Source organism: Lissotriton helveticus, chromosome 3_2 (assembly GCF_964261635.1).
Source record: "Lissotriton helveticus chromosome 3_2, aLisHel1.1, whole genome shotgun sequence".
NCBI classification, from domain to species: domain Eukaryota; kingdom Metazoa; phylum Chordata; class Amphibia; order Caudata; family Salamandridae; genus Lissotriton; species Lissotriton helveticus.
In genome coordinates, this window is record NC_136062.1 from 239,925,638 (window position 1) to 239,939,125 (window position 13,488).

The 13,488-nt window shown below is 45.6% G+C and overlaps 1 long non-coding RNA gene across 1 annotated transcript; it reads left to right on the forward strand.

The window, feature by feature from the left end:
• The first annotated feature begins 1,199 nt into the window (after positions 1 to 1,199).
• LOC144826274 (uncharacterized) lies at positions 1,200 to 4,868 on the forward strand. Its single transcript, XR_013609752.1, has 3 exons — positions 1,200 to 1,266; positions 3,733 to 3,833; positions 4,750 to 4,868. It is a non-coding gene; the product is annotated as an uncharacterized LOC144826274 (long non-coding RNA).
• Positions 4,869 to 13,488: the final 8,620 nt, after the last annotated feature.

Below are 13,488 nucleotides of genomic sequence, written 5' to 3' on the forward strand. Positions count from 1 at the left end.
CAGGTGGCTTTGGGGCATTTTAGCCCTCTTTTGTTTTCGCCCCCGGCATCAATTAGGGGCGATGTTGTGTCGGTACAGAGTGGTTCAGTTGGAGAGGGTGAGTGGGCTCAGATGGATCGTTGGGAGGACGTGTCTTTTGGGGCTCGAGTTCAAGATACTGGTATTTTAATTTCCCCTGTCCTTTCTCTGGGGCCCAATGCGATGGTTTCGGGTAATTTGGCGCAGGTAGCTTCTTTTCCTTCGAGGGGAGGTGTGAGTGGAAGGCCTGGGATGGGTGCCAGGTCCTGGGAAGGTCTTGATATTTTTCCTTCTTGGTCGCAGGGTGTTTTGGAAGCTGGCTTGGACAGGAGTAGTACAGGTTTTGGCGGTCTTCATGATGCTAGTCAGTCACGGGAGTTGGTGGTTCAAGGACAGGTGGGGCGGGCTGGCCCTAAGCTGGGTCCCGCTTCAACTGTATTGCAGGCTATGTTGGAGGTCAGTAGTGGGGATGAGTTGGTGGAGCCTTCTCCTCCTCCTCGCAGGGTGAGTTTTTCCTCAGCGGATGTGGGGTTAAAGGATGTTGGGATTTCGCAGAGTAATTATTTTAGGGGCTCGTCTGTTTTTGGTGTAGCTGTTAGTCAAGGGCCCGGCACATCAGTCCAGCCTTTTTCTTTACAGGCTAGGGACCGGCGTGGGAATGCAGACTCGGTAGGGCGACAGGCGGCCCAATTTCACCGAGGAGAAGGGAGGGTGGAGCCTGGCGCGGCACATCCCGTACTGTCGGGGGATCCCGGCGCGGTCAGCAGATGCAGGTCCGGCGCGACCTCGCTGGCCCCTACACACCTTGATACAAGGAGGATGGATTTGTCTGCTGAAGAGGCTATTGGGATCAGTCAGAAGTTGAGGGAGTACCAGCGGGTACAGTCGGCTCCCCCATTAGGTGGTCAAAAACGGGTTGGTAAGGTCCTATCTGTGGTGGAAGAGCCGGCAAAGGCTCCCAGGAGTATGTTGGTGTCAAACCCTCCTCAACTGGAAGAATCGTTGAATTTGGATTATGATGAGGACAGCCCCGAGGAAGGGGAGCTGCGTGATACTGTGTTGGGGGGGGGCATTTTCATGCTTCTTGTAGTGTTTTACAGGCACCAGTGGCGGTGCTCCCAAAGAAAGTGGTGATGTCTGGACCAGTTCGAGAGCGCGGCCCCACAGGAGAGGTTCCTCGGATGGTGGACAACGTGGAACGTCCGACATGGAGGTCGGGGCCAGGGCAAGCCCCCGTTTTAAACCCAGGTGAGATTAGTGAACCACGGGCCAAACCGAGAATGGTGTCTGTGGGGATAGGGGGTGAATCTGTAGAAGAGACTGGGGATAAATTGTACAAGGGTCGATACGTTAAAGATCAAGGAGTGGGCACAAGTGATGTTAAGGGTGCAGCTGGCAAGGATGAGTGTGCCACAAATACTGAGTCTGTAGGGGGCGCTGAGCCGTTGCATAGCAAGGAATTAAAAATTAAAAAATTACCCTATATGGGTGTGACTAAGCCTCTGGGGGCACATTTGCTGGTGTCTACCAAAGAGAGAATTTGGAAAGGTGAGTATGTAGAACTTTTGAAGTTACTACATAGGGAGGTGCGCGCTAAGGAGGGCTCGAAAGAGGAGGAATACGAGCTGGCTAAGCGCCCTAAAGTACCGCTCACTATTGAGAACTGGACATCTGCATTTTTGATATACGCTAGTGTTTATTGCGAAAAATTTCCTGAGCGCTGCGTGGCTTTATTTAAATACATGGATGTTATCAGGAAAGCGCAGATCACTGGTAGTGGCTTTGCATGGGCGCAATATGATGAGGAATTTAGGGCGCGCATGGCTTGGGACCCTGATGCAAAGTGGGGCGAACTGGACACTGATCTTTGGCAGCACACCATGGGGGTTTCTGTTGGTGGTAAGACCATTTTTACCACTAGTGGTCTTCCTTTAGTGTATCGGCCCTTTCAGGGTAAGCCCACCAGGGGAGGGGTGGGAAGTTCAGCGGTCACACAGCCAGGAGGGGGAGCTTGTTGGGATTTCAACAAGGGCCTGTGTACAAGGGAATACTGCAGGTTTAAGCACGAATGTTCTCAGTGTGGTAGGAGGCACCCATCAGTCAAGTGTTGGGGGCCTCGGCCGGGGCAACAGTGGCCCCAGCAGAGTGCTAGTGCGTCCGGCCCACAGCAGTCCCAGGCTTTCAGAGGAGGGAAGAATACACCAGGAGCTGGGCCCAAAGGCTTGTACTTCGGTTAAGCTTGATACTTTGGCAGATAGTTTAAGGTGTTATGAGGATGTGCGAGCTCAACAACTTTTGCTGACAGGTTTTCAAGAAGGTTTTAGTCTGGGTTATTCTGGTCCTCGTTTGCGGCGATGGTCCAAGAATTTGAAATCGGCTGATGAGCTCCAATCAGTGGTGCAGGATAAACTTGATAAAGAAGTGCAAGAAGGTAGAATGGCAGGTCCCTTTCTGGATTGGCCTTTGGAGAACTTGATTATTTCACCAATAGGAGTCGTTCCCAAAAAAGAGCCAGGGCAGTATCGTTTAATCCAGCATTTATCTTGGCCGGAAGGGGCATCTGTTAATGATTTCATTGGTGCAGAGTCAGATTCAGTGTCCTATTCCTCAGTGGCTGTGGCAATGTCTTTGGTGGTAGAAGCAGGTCCTTTGGCGCAAATGGCAAAATGTGACATAAAGTCAGCGTTTAGACTGCTTCCAGTACATCCTGAAGATTGGAGTCTTCTGGGCATCAATTTTCATGGAAAATGGTACGTGGACAAGACACTGCCAATGGGCTGTTCAATATCCTGTGCTCTTTTCAAAACTTTTAGCACTTTTTTACAGTGGTTTTTTGTACACCAATCTGGTCATGAGCTGGTCACACATTATCTAGACGATTTCTTTTTTGTAGGGCCCCGGGGATCATCTCAGTGTCAGGCAGCTTTGGACAAATTCAAGGAACTCATGGAATATTTGGGAGTCCCACTTGCACCGGAAAAGACAATGGGTCCTTGCGCGACCATGTCTTTTTTGGGCATTCAGCTTGATTCGACAGCAATGCAGGCTCGTTTGCCACAGGATAAAAAAGTGAAGATGCTAGACCTTGTGCAGGCTATGTTGGCAAAACCAAAGGTTACAGTGAAAGAGGTTCAAGTCCTTTTGGGACACTTGAACTTTGCTTGCAGAGTGGTACGAGCGGGTAGGACTTTTTGTAGGCGGCTGGGCAGGGCTCTGTCAGGTCATCATTTGCCTCATCATAGGATACGACTTACTGCTGGGGTGAAAGAGGATTTGCGGATGTGGTCCACCTTTCTGCATTCTTTCAATGGAATTCCTTTGGCTCAGGAGCAAGATTGGCTGTGGGAGGTTCAGATATTCTCAGATGCGGCTGACAGCGATGGTTTTGGCCTGTATTGGCAGGGCAGGTGGTGCGCAGAGAAATGGCCCGAGCAATGGAGGGATGGAGGCAGAAGTATCGCCTTTTTGGAATTGTTTCCGGTGTTGGTGGCTTTGACTTTGTGGGGCCAGGATTTGGCGCACAAAAAGGTTCTTTTTCGTATTGACAATCAAGCTGTTGTGGACATTATCAACAGGCAGTCTGCTAGAGATACCCAGATTTTGAAACTGCTGTGCGTCTTTGTGTTGGGTTGCCTTAAGTATGACATCAGCTTCAGGGCCTTACACATTCCTGGTGTGGACAATGACATTGTGGATGCTTTGTCTCGTTCACAGTGGGAGAGATTCCATGGGCTTGCCTCGGAGGCGGACAGGACCCCGACACCCATGCCGGAGCACTTATGGGAGGTCGGCAACACAGGGTCGTACAATTGGTGGTAGGTTCGTTGTCTTTATCTACGCAATCTGCTTATGAGCTGGCTTGGAGGGAGTTCTTAGCGTCGGGGGCTCGAAGACGGGCACCAGGTCCTGGTCGTTTGGAAGATGTGGTACAATTTATTCTGTGTTTGATGGACAAGGGGCTATCCAGGGTCACCATTGCTGGGAAGTTAGCGGGCATTTCCTTTATGGGTAAACTCCTTTGGGGTTACGCTCCTTCGGCCGGTGAAGTGGGTAGGAGACTGTTGGAAGGGTGGTCCCAGGAGCAAGGCTATAGGCAGGCAGTTAGAAACCCTTTGTCCTGGCAGAATTTGGCCAGGGTTGTTGACTCCCTTCCTTTTGTTTGTAGAGATGATTTTGAGGTCTGTCTGTTTTCCACCCTCATGGTGTGGATGTTTTTTGGAGCTTTTCGGGTTTCAGAGTTGTTGGGTTCTAGATTTAGTAAAGGTATTGGGTGGGGGGATGTACATTTGTCTGAAAAAGGTGTTCATTTATGGCTTCATCGTTCAAAAACTGATCAAAGGTCCAAGGGTAGGGGGATTTGGTTGGACGCTTCCTCCCCTTCAAGTACGTGTCCTTTATTTTGGGCTAGGAGATGGTGTACTGTTTCTGGTGGGGACCCTGCGTCTGGCATTTTTGTTCATGCGGATGGAATGCGCGTCTCTGACTACCAATTGCGCATGGTTTTGCGCAAAGCTTTGCGTTATATGGGTTTGGATGACAAAAAATATGGCACACATTCTTTCAGAATTGGAGCGGCGACTGAGGCTCATAACCGGTGTTGGTCTGGGCAGGATATTATGCGCTTGGGGCGTTGGTCCTCTGGGTGTTTTCAGCGCTATGTACGCCTTGAAACGGATGCGGCGCATGCGTCATCCTCTGTGTCTTAAAATCTGATGCTGCTTTTTCTTTCAGGTTCGGTGGCTGGTCCCCGATCAACATCTATGACCATCTGGATTGTGGGCCATTCATTCGTGAAGCGGGCGCAGTGTCAAGCACGGGATAGATATTTTGGTTCAATGCTTGGTTTTAATGAGAGTTTTTTCAATGTGTCCTGGAAGGGTAGGTGGGGCATGTGTTGGAAAGATTTGATTCCTGCGCTTAATTCTTGGTTGGGTGGGGGGCACTGTCCCGATGTTCTGTTGATCCATCTTGGGGAAAACGATTTGTGCAGGGTGAAGGGAGTGGTTCTGATACGAGCTATGAAGAAAGACCTTTCTCTGTTGAAGCAGCAATGGGCTGGTTGCCATGTGATGTGGACGGAATTGGTTCCTAGGAGATCTCGGAGAGGAGCTCTTAAGCCCAAGGCTATTGACAAGGCGCGGAAAAAACTTAATTTAGAAGTTTCCAGGTTTTGTAGGGATTTGGGCTTTGGTCGTGTGACTCATTCTGACATTCGTTATGACGCAGTTGAGATTTTTTCGTGATGATGGTGTACATCTTTCTCGTTTGGGCATGGACTTATATCTTTTGGAGTTGCGTGAAGTCTTGTCCCGTTGTTTGAAGATTCAGGTGTTTTCTGGCTGATTCTACCCGGTGTTGGGTTTGCTGCCTCTTTTTTGCTTGACATGTTTTCTTTGGGTTGCAGAAAGGGGGAGGGTACTGTTGTCCTCTCCCCGCTTTCTGGGTGGCGGGATTTAGTTGTTTTTTGTCAGGCTTGGCAATTTTGTGGTTGGTTTTAATTGGTTGTTGCATTTCGGCAGGGGGAATTGGGTAGGATGATGTGTGGGGATGTATACATAGGTTGGGGGACCAAGAGGGGTTTGAGAACAAACGGTGGAGTTTGTTTTATGGTTTGGAGGGTTGATAAATTGAAATGTTTATTGCGGGGGTTTTTGCATTGTTGGATTTGTAATGATGTAATGTTCGGGTGGGGGCGGGGTCAATGAAGTTTTAGGGGTGGGGGTGGGGTGTGGAATTTAAGGTAGTTATTATTTAGTGAGGTTTAGTTTTGTAAGGCATGGCCGAGGTTTTAAAATTGTTAATGTGCACCTGTTTCAATAAAAGCGGCCTTTTTACACACAAACTCTTGTCTGGTGGTCTGCTCACCCCCCTCACCCCTCCCTCCCAAGGGGGGCTTGGGGGGGGCAGCCGACCGAAGGGAGGTCCCCCCCCCCGGGCGGTTTGGGAGGCAGGTGGGGGGGGTTTGCTGCAGGCTTCCGGGAGAAGTTTCCAGAATTGGGCTTGTTGGTCCTACCAAATGAAGCCCAAGCATAAGTGCTTGTGGCTCCTCCTCCCGGCCACCATTTTAGGCTTGGTGACCTGGTGGCCGGGAGGTAGTTCAGAGGAAAAAAAATTCCCCCCCTCCCTCCCCCAAATTTTTTTTTGTGTCTTTCTAGTTTTTTATAACTCTATAGTTTAGTTTTCTTACTTCATTTAGGAATTTTCTTTTTTGCCCCCTTTTTTCTACCCTTTTTTCTTCTGGGGCGTCTTTTTGTGTCACAGGTGTACATGGGGTCTTTTCTTTGTAAATGTCGCTTGGAACAGGTGCTGTGCGGGATTTAGTTGTTTTTTGTCAGGCTTGGCAATTTTGTGGTTGGTTTTAATTGGTTGTTGCATTTCGGCAGGGGGAATTGGGTAGGATGATGTGTGGGGATGTATACATAGGTTGGGGGACCAAGAGGAGTTTGAGAACAAACGGTGGAGTTTGTTTTATGGTTTGGAGGGTTGATAAATTGAAATGTTTATTGCGGGGGTTTTTGCATTGTTGGATTTGTAATGATGTAATGTTCGGGTGGGGGCGGGGTCAATGAAGTTTTAGGGGTGGGGGTGGGGTGTGGAATTTAAGGTAGTTATTATTTAGTAAGGTTTAGTTTTGTAAGGCATGGCCGAGGTTTTAAAATTGTTAATGTGCACCTGTTTCAATAAAAGCGGCCTTTTTCACACACAAACTCTTGTCTGGTGGTCTGCTCACCCCCCTCACCCCTCCCTCCCAAACACACCGCGTACGTCAGCTACGCGTTGAATCCATGAGATCCGCATGAGTCCGTCTCCACTTGTAAAACGACAAGGGGTCGGCACTCGCTGCGGATGTGTTATAAACAGCAGTTCTTCCCGCCAAAAACCGGACGCCAGGGCAGACCTCACTAGTGATCACTGTCGGTGGCATCCTCTCTCGTTATCTGGGATTGCAGAGTTGCCTGCTCGATTCCCATGGATACTGGAATACAGAGGGGCAGATGTTTGAAGGCCTTGCGCCGCCGGTGCGTCATTTTTAACAGGGGAAAAAGTGACGCACCGGCGGCGCAAGGCCTTCATAAATCTGCCCCAGAATGTGTTAAAGATGCCGGACCAAGTGTGGTGTTTACACAATGGCATGTGTAAATTACCCTGAATGTGATAGATTGATAGCTAAATTCTGTGTAAATACATGTTACAAGGTTGAAAAAATGATGAGACGAGGGAGGATGTTTTCTATCTTTACGCCTCCATGGCTACGAGCATAAGTCTGTGTGCTGGGAGCACAATAATAATTCCCTAGCGACCGCAGTAATAGTACAATGATGGCGGCGAGGCACACACTCGCTGGTTACATGTGATAAACCACAGTATTTTACTGATACAATGATGCGGTAATCATACCTGCGTTACATCCAAATTGTGATAATTGAAAAAAATTAAAAAAGTGAAAAACGATAAAAGGCAAGGCAACCCTGCGAGCAGGAAAGTTGCAAAAGAGATGTACCCTGTGTCGGGGTGCGAAAGGCACTACATCAGCGTAGTTTGCTGTGTATGTTTCCAGTGCATCTTTGTACTACAATATTGTTAAAAACGGATAGCCCAGTATGGGGCCACAAGCCCACGTATATTACCACATAAATAGACTGTGAGAACACGTGGGCACTGTAGCACCTTAATAATAGTAGGATACTCATGCCTGCAAGTACAACGGGCCCGATGCAATGGGCAGGGTGATACCCTAAGTGTACGTCTTTAGTCTTTAGAGTGAGGTCACATTGTGCATCAATGTTATATTTCTAGAAGAGCAAAACATACTGTCCTATAATAGTACAAATAAAACATATTATAAGTTTACATCATATACAATGCAATATTTGAAGGTACATTGATAAGAGTGCCAAGAATATTTACATATGATTTATCAGATGAGGTCAGGAGTCAAAATGTTGTTTGTAAAAAGTCCTGAATTTTAGTATTCCTACGCGGAGTACAAACTTGGGCTTAGTGTCATATTGCAACAGTGTGGAAATATTGCTCAGTTAGATAGAGTAGCCACGAAACAGGGTTGGATTGGGATTAAAAATCGGGCCGGGCACGTAAAAAAATTGGCCCATATTTGCATATTGTCTTTCTGTAAAACACTGCTTCGGCAAAATTTTATAAAACAAAGGAAAAAAATGCACGTTTAGTTTCGACACCTGAAAACAAGTGAGGCCACTTCTGCTCAGGCCCCCGCTTAATATGCATATATTATTGGGCCGGCCCAATGAGAGAAAGGGAGTGACAACCCTTACTATTAATAAAAGGGAGGTCATGGATGCCCATCTGCCTCCAGAAAGATCACTTAAGCACCCACTGGGCCGCTGGCAGTATCGAACCATGCAGAAACCACCCAAATCGGCCCCCAGACAGCTTAAAAAAAGCAGCCCACAGCTAGAACTGGACAACGGCCCCTCGGGCTTTGCCCGAGTGCCCGCATTACCAATCCGACCCTGCCACGAAACCATGCCATTCCTCCGCTGTTTTGAGTCCTTGGATGATAGAATTAATCCTTTCTATCCACTGACATTCAAGTCTTGGCAAAATCTGTGATAGCTCACCTCCTCTTTTAGGGACAGTTGCTTATCAATGACCTGCCATTTTATTTCATTTGCTGTGTGGTTCACCAATGGGGCGTTCAGCACGGAAAATCTTATTCTGCTTCAGTGTTCACCAATGCACGCCTTGATGGGTTGTGACATTCGTCCAATGTATGGTAAGTTAAAGGGGCACCATATACAATACCCAACATTTCGAGTGTTACAATTTGAGAAAAAGTTAAGAACTTGTCTAACATTGGCATGCTCAAAAGTGTCTATCAGATGTAAAAGTACATGCAACACAATTGCCACATTTAAAATGACCTTTAATCTCAGGTAGGCTAGCTTCTCCCAGTGGCGGCACCTCCGCTAAGGTGGAGGAGCTTCGCCCCACTGCTTTTAAGCAGTGTAACTAAGGGAAAAATAAAATGATAACTCAATGTTATTATCATTTTATTTGTTCCTTTTTTGCTTCTGATTTGGAATAGCACCGCTTAGTAAATAGATACAGTCAATGAGAGGGATAAGTAACTCTCTTAATGTCTGCCCGCTGCTACTGCTCGTAGCAGTAGCGGCGGGCTTCCGAACTTGTGGAACGTCGCGGTGTCGGCTTATTCGGCCAACAAACTAGGTTACTACCGTGGAAATATTATTCGCTTTGGATTTTGAATATTTTTATCCATACCTTGAAATATTACAGAACCGAAATCTAAGTCAGATTCATGCCATAATAGAAGGAATTAATATTGAGAAATACATTTGTTTACGCATACAATGATTATATGATGGACAATTCCATGGAATGTGTACACCCCTCTTAACATGGAGTGTGTCTCAGAATGTTTGATGTAAAGGACCCTTTTTTAGATTAGACCGCGCTTGACACAACTTTTGCCCTGAAGAAGTTCTGTTTCAGAACGAAACGCGTTGGCTGGCTTTTTCTAAAAAGGAATATTAAATAAGCATTGAAATATACACCAAGACTCAGCATATATATATAAGGACATTCAGAGAGTTACTTATCCCTCTCATTGACTCGATCTATTTACTAAGCGGTGCTATTCCAAATCAGAAGCAAAATTGACATTCACCCTATGTTCGGGGTGGTGCTCTTAGGACAGAGGGCATTTTGGAATTAGCACGCAGAGCGTCAAAAACACTTTGGTTTGTGAAAACGTAGGGCTGGTGCCCCTTTTCTTGTTTCTTTACAGGTCCACTGTCCAAAGTATAAGTGTATAAACAAATCATTTTATTTGTTCCGGCTGCTTTGCAGCCGGGGCGGGTGGGTTTGCTCTGCTCTCAGAGCAGGACAAGGGAGGAGGGGTTTGCCCACTCCAAGTGCACATGACGCTTTGCCAAACCTCTTGGGACGGCCAAATAGTCTTGCGCACTTTGCATGTTCTTCCAGCAGGCTGCATTACAGATTGGGTAGAGCACATGCCTTTAACTGATTTGTATTACAGGTAACTGTTGTTAGGATAGAGGTTAAGGGGGGATTTGAGATTGGTTTACTCAAGCAGCACATTTTTTTGACTGAAAATTAGGACATGCACTTTATTATGATTGTTGAAAGCACTACTAATAAGTTTCTGATTTTCTACTTGGAGGAACACCAAAGAAGTGGCCCAGGAAGAAGGATTCCTTTGCCGCCATAATGCCGGAAGTTATTCTCTCTGGTGCCGGTAAGTCATATATTGTTATTTGTTTACTCGTCTTAGATTTTTCCTATTCATCATTATTACCATTTTTATAGAGTTCAGTTTTTGACTATTTGATTATTAAAACGTAGAAGGTCATCTTTCAATGTGATTCTTTGGTTAACTATAAATTCACATTTGTTTCATTTTTTTCCCACTTGTGCAAATACTGTGGTTTATAGAGATATTACTAAATAGAGCTTGCACAGGTAGGTATACTGAGGAGAAGGGAATAAGCAGTAAGTCAAGATCTTTTTTCAAAGACAACTGCTGTACTTGTTATGTTTTGTTAAGGTACCCATTTCCTTCCTTGTTCCTTTCTAAGCTCATCCCAAATCCTTTTTAATTTGTCTACCTTCTTATGTTTCCGTCTCTATCATTTAAATTAATGGAAGAGGAATGGGGTGTGTTCGTATTTACCTTGCCCAGTGACCACTGCCCAACGATTCATATCACATCCCATCCTGTCCCACCCATTCCTGACACGTGCTATAAATTCTCCCTGAGCTTTTTCCTATGGTTTTTTCCTCATACGCCAATTCTTGCACTGGTCTGTCTTCTACAGTCCATTAACTACCCAATCTGACTATAATGCAACCTAACAATAATATAAGCCCTGTCCTAAAATGTCACTCTTCATGAAACACTCAGTTGCTCCTTAACCTAGGAATACAAATGTTGTTCCTGACTCAGTAGAGTGTAGGACCATGGGAATTATTATGTGCCCAAAAATCATGGTGTCCTGTAAAGCTAGCTCTATTGATGTTACATGATATAGTAAAATAAAATGTGTAGCATAAATTGCAAGCACAAACGTTTTCAATGGCAAGTCTAGTCATGTTTTTTAAACAAAACTTAAGTGTCTATTAAAAGAAAGTGTCACTTCAGGACACTTATCTCCTGAGGCGGAAGCCGGGAGAAACGCTCGAATATTTTTTTTAAAAACTTGTATTTGAATTGTTGGTTTTACTTGCCTAATTCCTTCTCCCCGGGCACTTCTCCCTTCTAAAAATGTGCTGGGCATCCCCGCGTAGCGGATGTAAGCGCTGTCGCGGGTTACAAACTTCTTTGCCGCCATCTTCCCAGAGCCCACATGCCACGTCCACTGCCGTGAGGCCACACCCCCCCCCGCACCAAAGCTACTTAAGTCGCGCTGATTACCAGCGCGAGGCAGAGGACACTTATCTCCTGAGGCAGAAGCCGGGAGAAACGCTCGAATATTTAAAAAAAAAACTTGTATTTGAATTGTTGTTTTTACTTGCCTAATTCCTTCTCCCCGGGCACTTCTCCCTTCCAAAAACGTGCTGGGCATCCCCGCGCAGCGGATGTAAGCGCTGTCGCGGGTTACAAACGTCTTTGCCGCCATCATCCCAGAGCCCACAGGCCACACCCACTGCCGTGAGGCCACGCCCCCCGCACCAAAGCTACTTAAGCCGCGCTGATTACCAGCGCGAGGCAGAGGACACTTATCTCCTGAGGCGGAAGCCGGGAGAAACGCTCGAATATTAAAAAAAAAAAACTTGTATTTGAATTGTTGTTTTTACTTGCCTAATTCCTTCTCCCCGGGCACTTCTCCCTTCTAAAAACGTGCTGGGCATCCCCGCGCAGCGGATGTAAGCGCTGTCGCGGATTACAAACTTCTTTGCCGCCATCATCCCAGAGCCCACATGTAGTATTCTTGTTTGCAGATATTTCCCTTTTAATACAAATTCCAATGTTGTACATATTTCCCTTTTAAATAGAATGTCTCTTCATAGCTGCTCATGCACATTGTGTTATGGATTCCATTTAGAATTGTTATGGTCTGAAATGGATTGGGGTGGAGAAAAAGGACTGGTAACTTGGAGAGTGGATGTACTGTGCTGCAGTTCAATAAACCTTGGATTTTACTTTTTATCTTGGATTTTCAACTTCTTTATTACAAAATTGGCGACGAGAGTGTCTAGTACCTACTACTACAGCAGCACAGGTGTGGTACACCTTATTTTGAAAGGATTTTTGGATTTTTACCTGATCTTAACCTAGTTTGGATTTTATAAACTTTTGAATATTGGAGCTTGGTTCATTCCTACATAGAAGACGTTGCTATCGACTATCCTACTTAAGGACTGAAGGATTTAAAACTTTATTTTACTTGGAATACTATTTACACCTGCTCTCACTGGTGTACAATATTCTATTGGTAACGCTTTTCATCTTGGAGACTGCACGGTTGAGGACGCTGTGTTTACCGTAAACTACGAAATTTATGGGTGTTTGCGCGAAAGTTTCACAATTTTAAACGAAATAAGCAAATGTTTACCTTTGAATGTGGTTTCAACGAGCAACACGCGAAGGACTGAGTCTTCCCGTGCAACAAATCTCCATGCGCCGTGTTGGAGCGTGCAGTTACCATGGTTTCCAAGTAGTGACTCGGGTGTACTCGTGAAATAAAGGTACTGTTTCACATTTTGGAATATATTGATCAAATAAGCCACGCCGCACGACGAACTTCACAACTATCCGTTTGACAACATTTTCACATCGCGTGCATTATTGCTGGAAATTTCGAGCTAGTGCTAGACTTTTGCACTATAATCTACAACTGCTGTGTAGGACATTACAGCGCTGATGTACACAGCTGGTGTACTCAAGGATTGAATTTGTGTTTATTTACTTTGCATTTTATTTTCTTTCAACGGTAATAATATCATATTGCTTCATTTTGTTCACTATTTAATTTGTACTATTATCATTTTCACCATGCAGTTTGACCCTCCTTCGAAATTTTTACAATGTAAGGGTGATCCTCCCATCCCCTGGAACAGATGGAAGGAGGAGTTTTTAACTTATTTAAAGGCTATTGATGGGAAAGGATGGGAAATGAAAGAAAAAGAATATTTTTCTTCATTGTTTAGGATACGAAGGGCAAGCTATTTTTAGAAATTTACCTCCTGTTCCTGGTGACTCTGGTGTATTTGATGAAGCAATGCTTCGTGTAGAAACACGTTTCAAACCCACAACCAGTATTGCTCTGAATCGTTACAAGTTTTATACGAGGGCACAGAAAGAAAATGAATCTTTTGATGATTTTTTAACGGGTTTGAGAGCTTTGGTGGTTTCATGTAATTTTGGTGCAATGACAGACGAAATGATCAGAGATCAGATAATTGTCAATGTTAAATGTAAGAAAACACAGGAACAATTGTGGATATTAG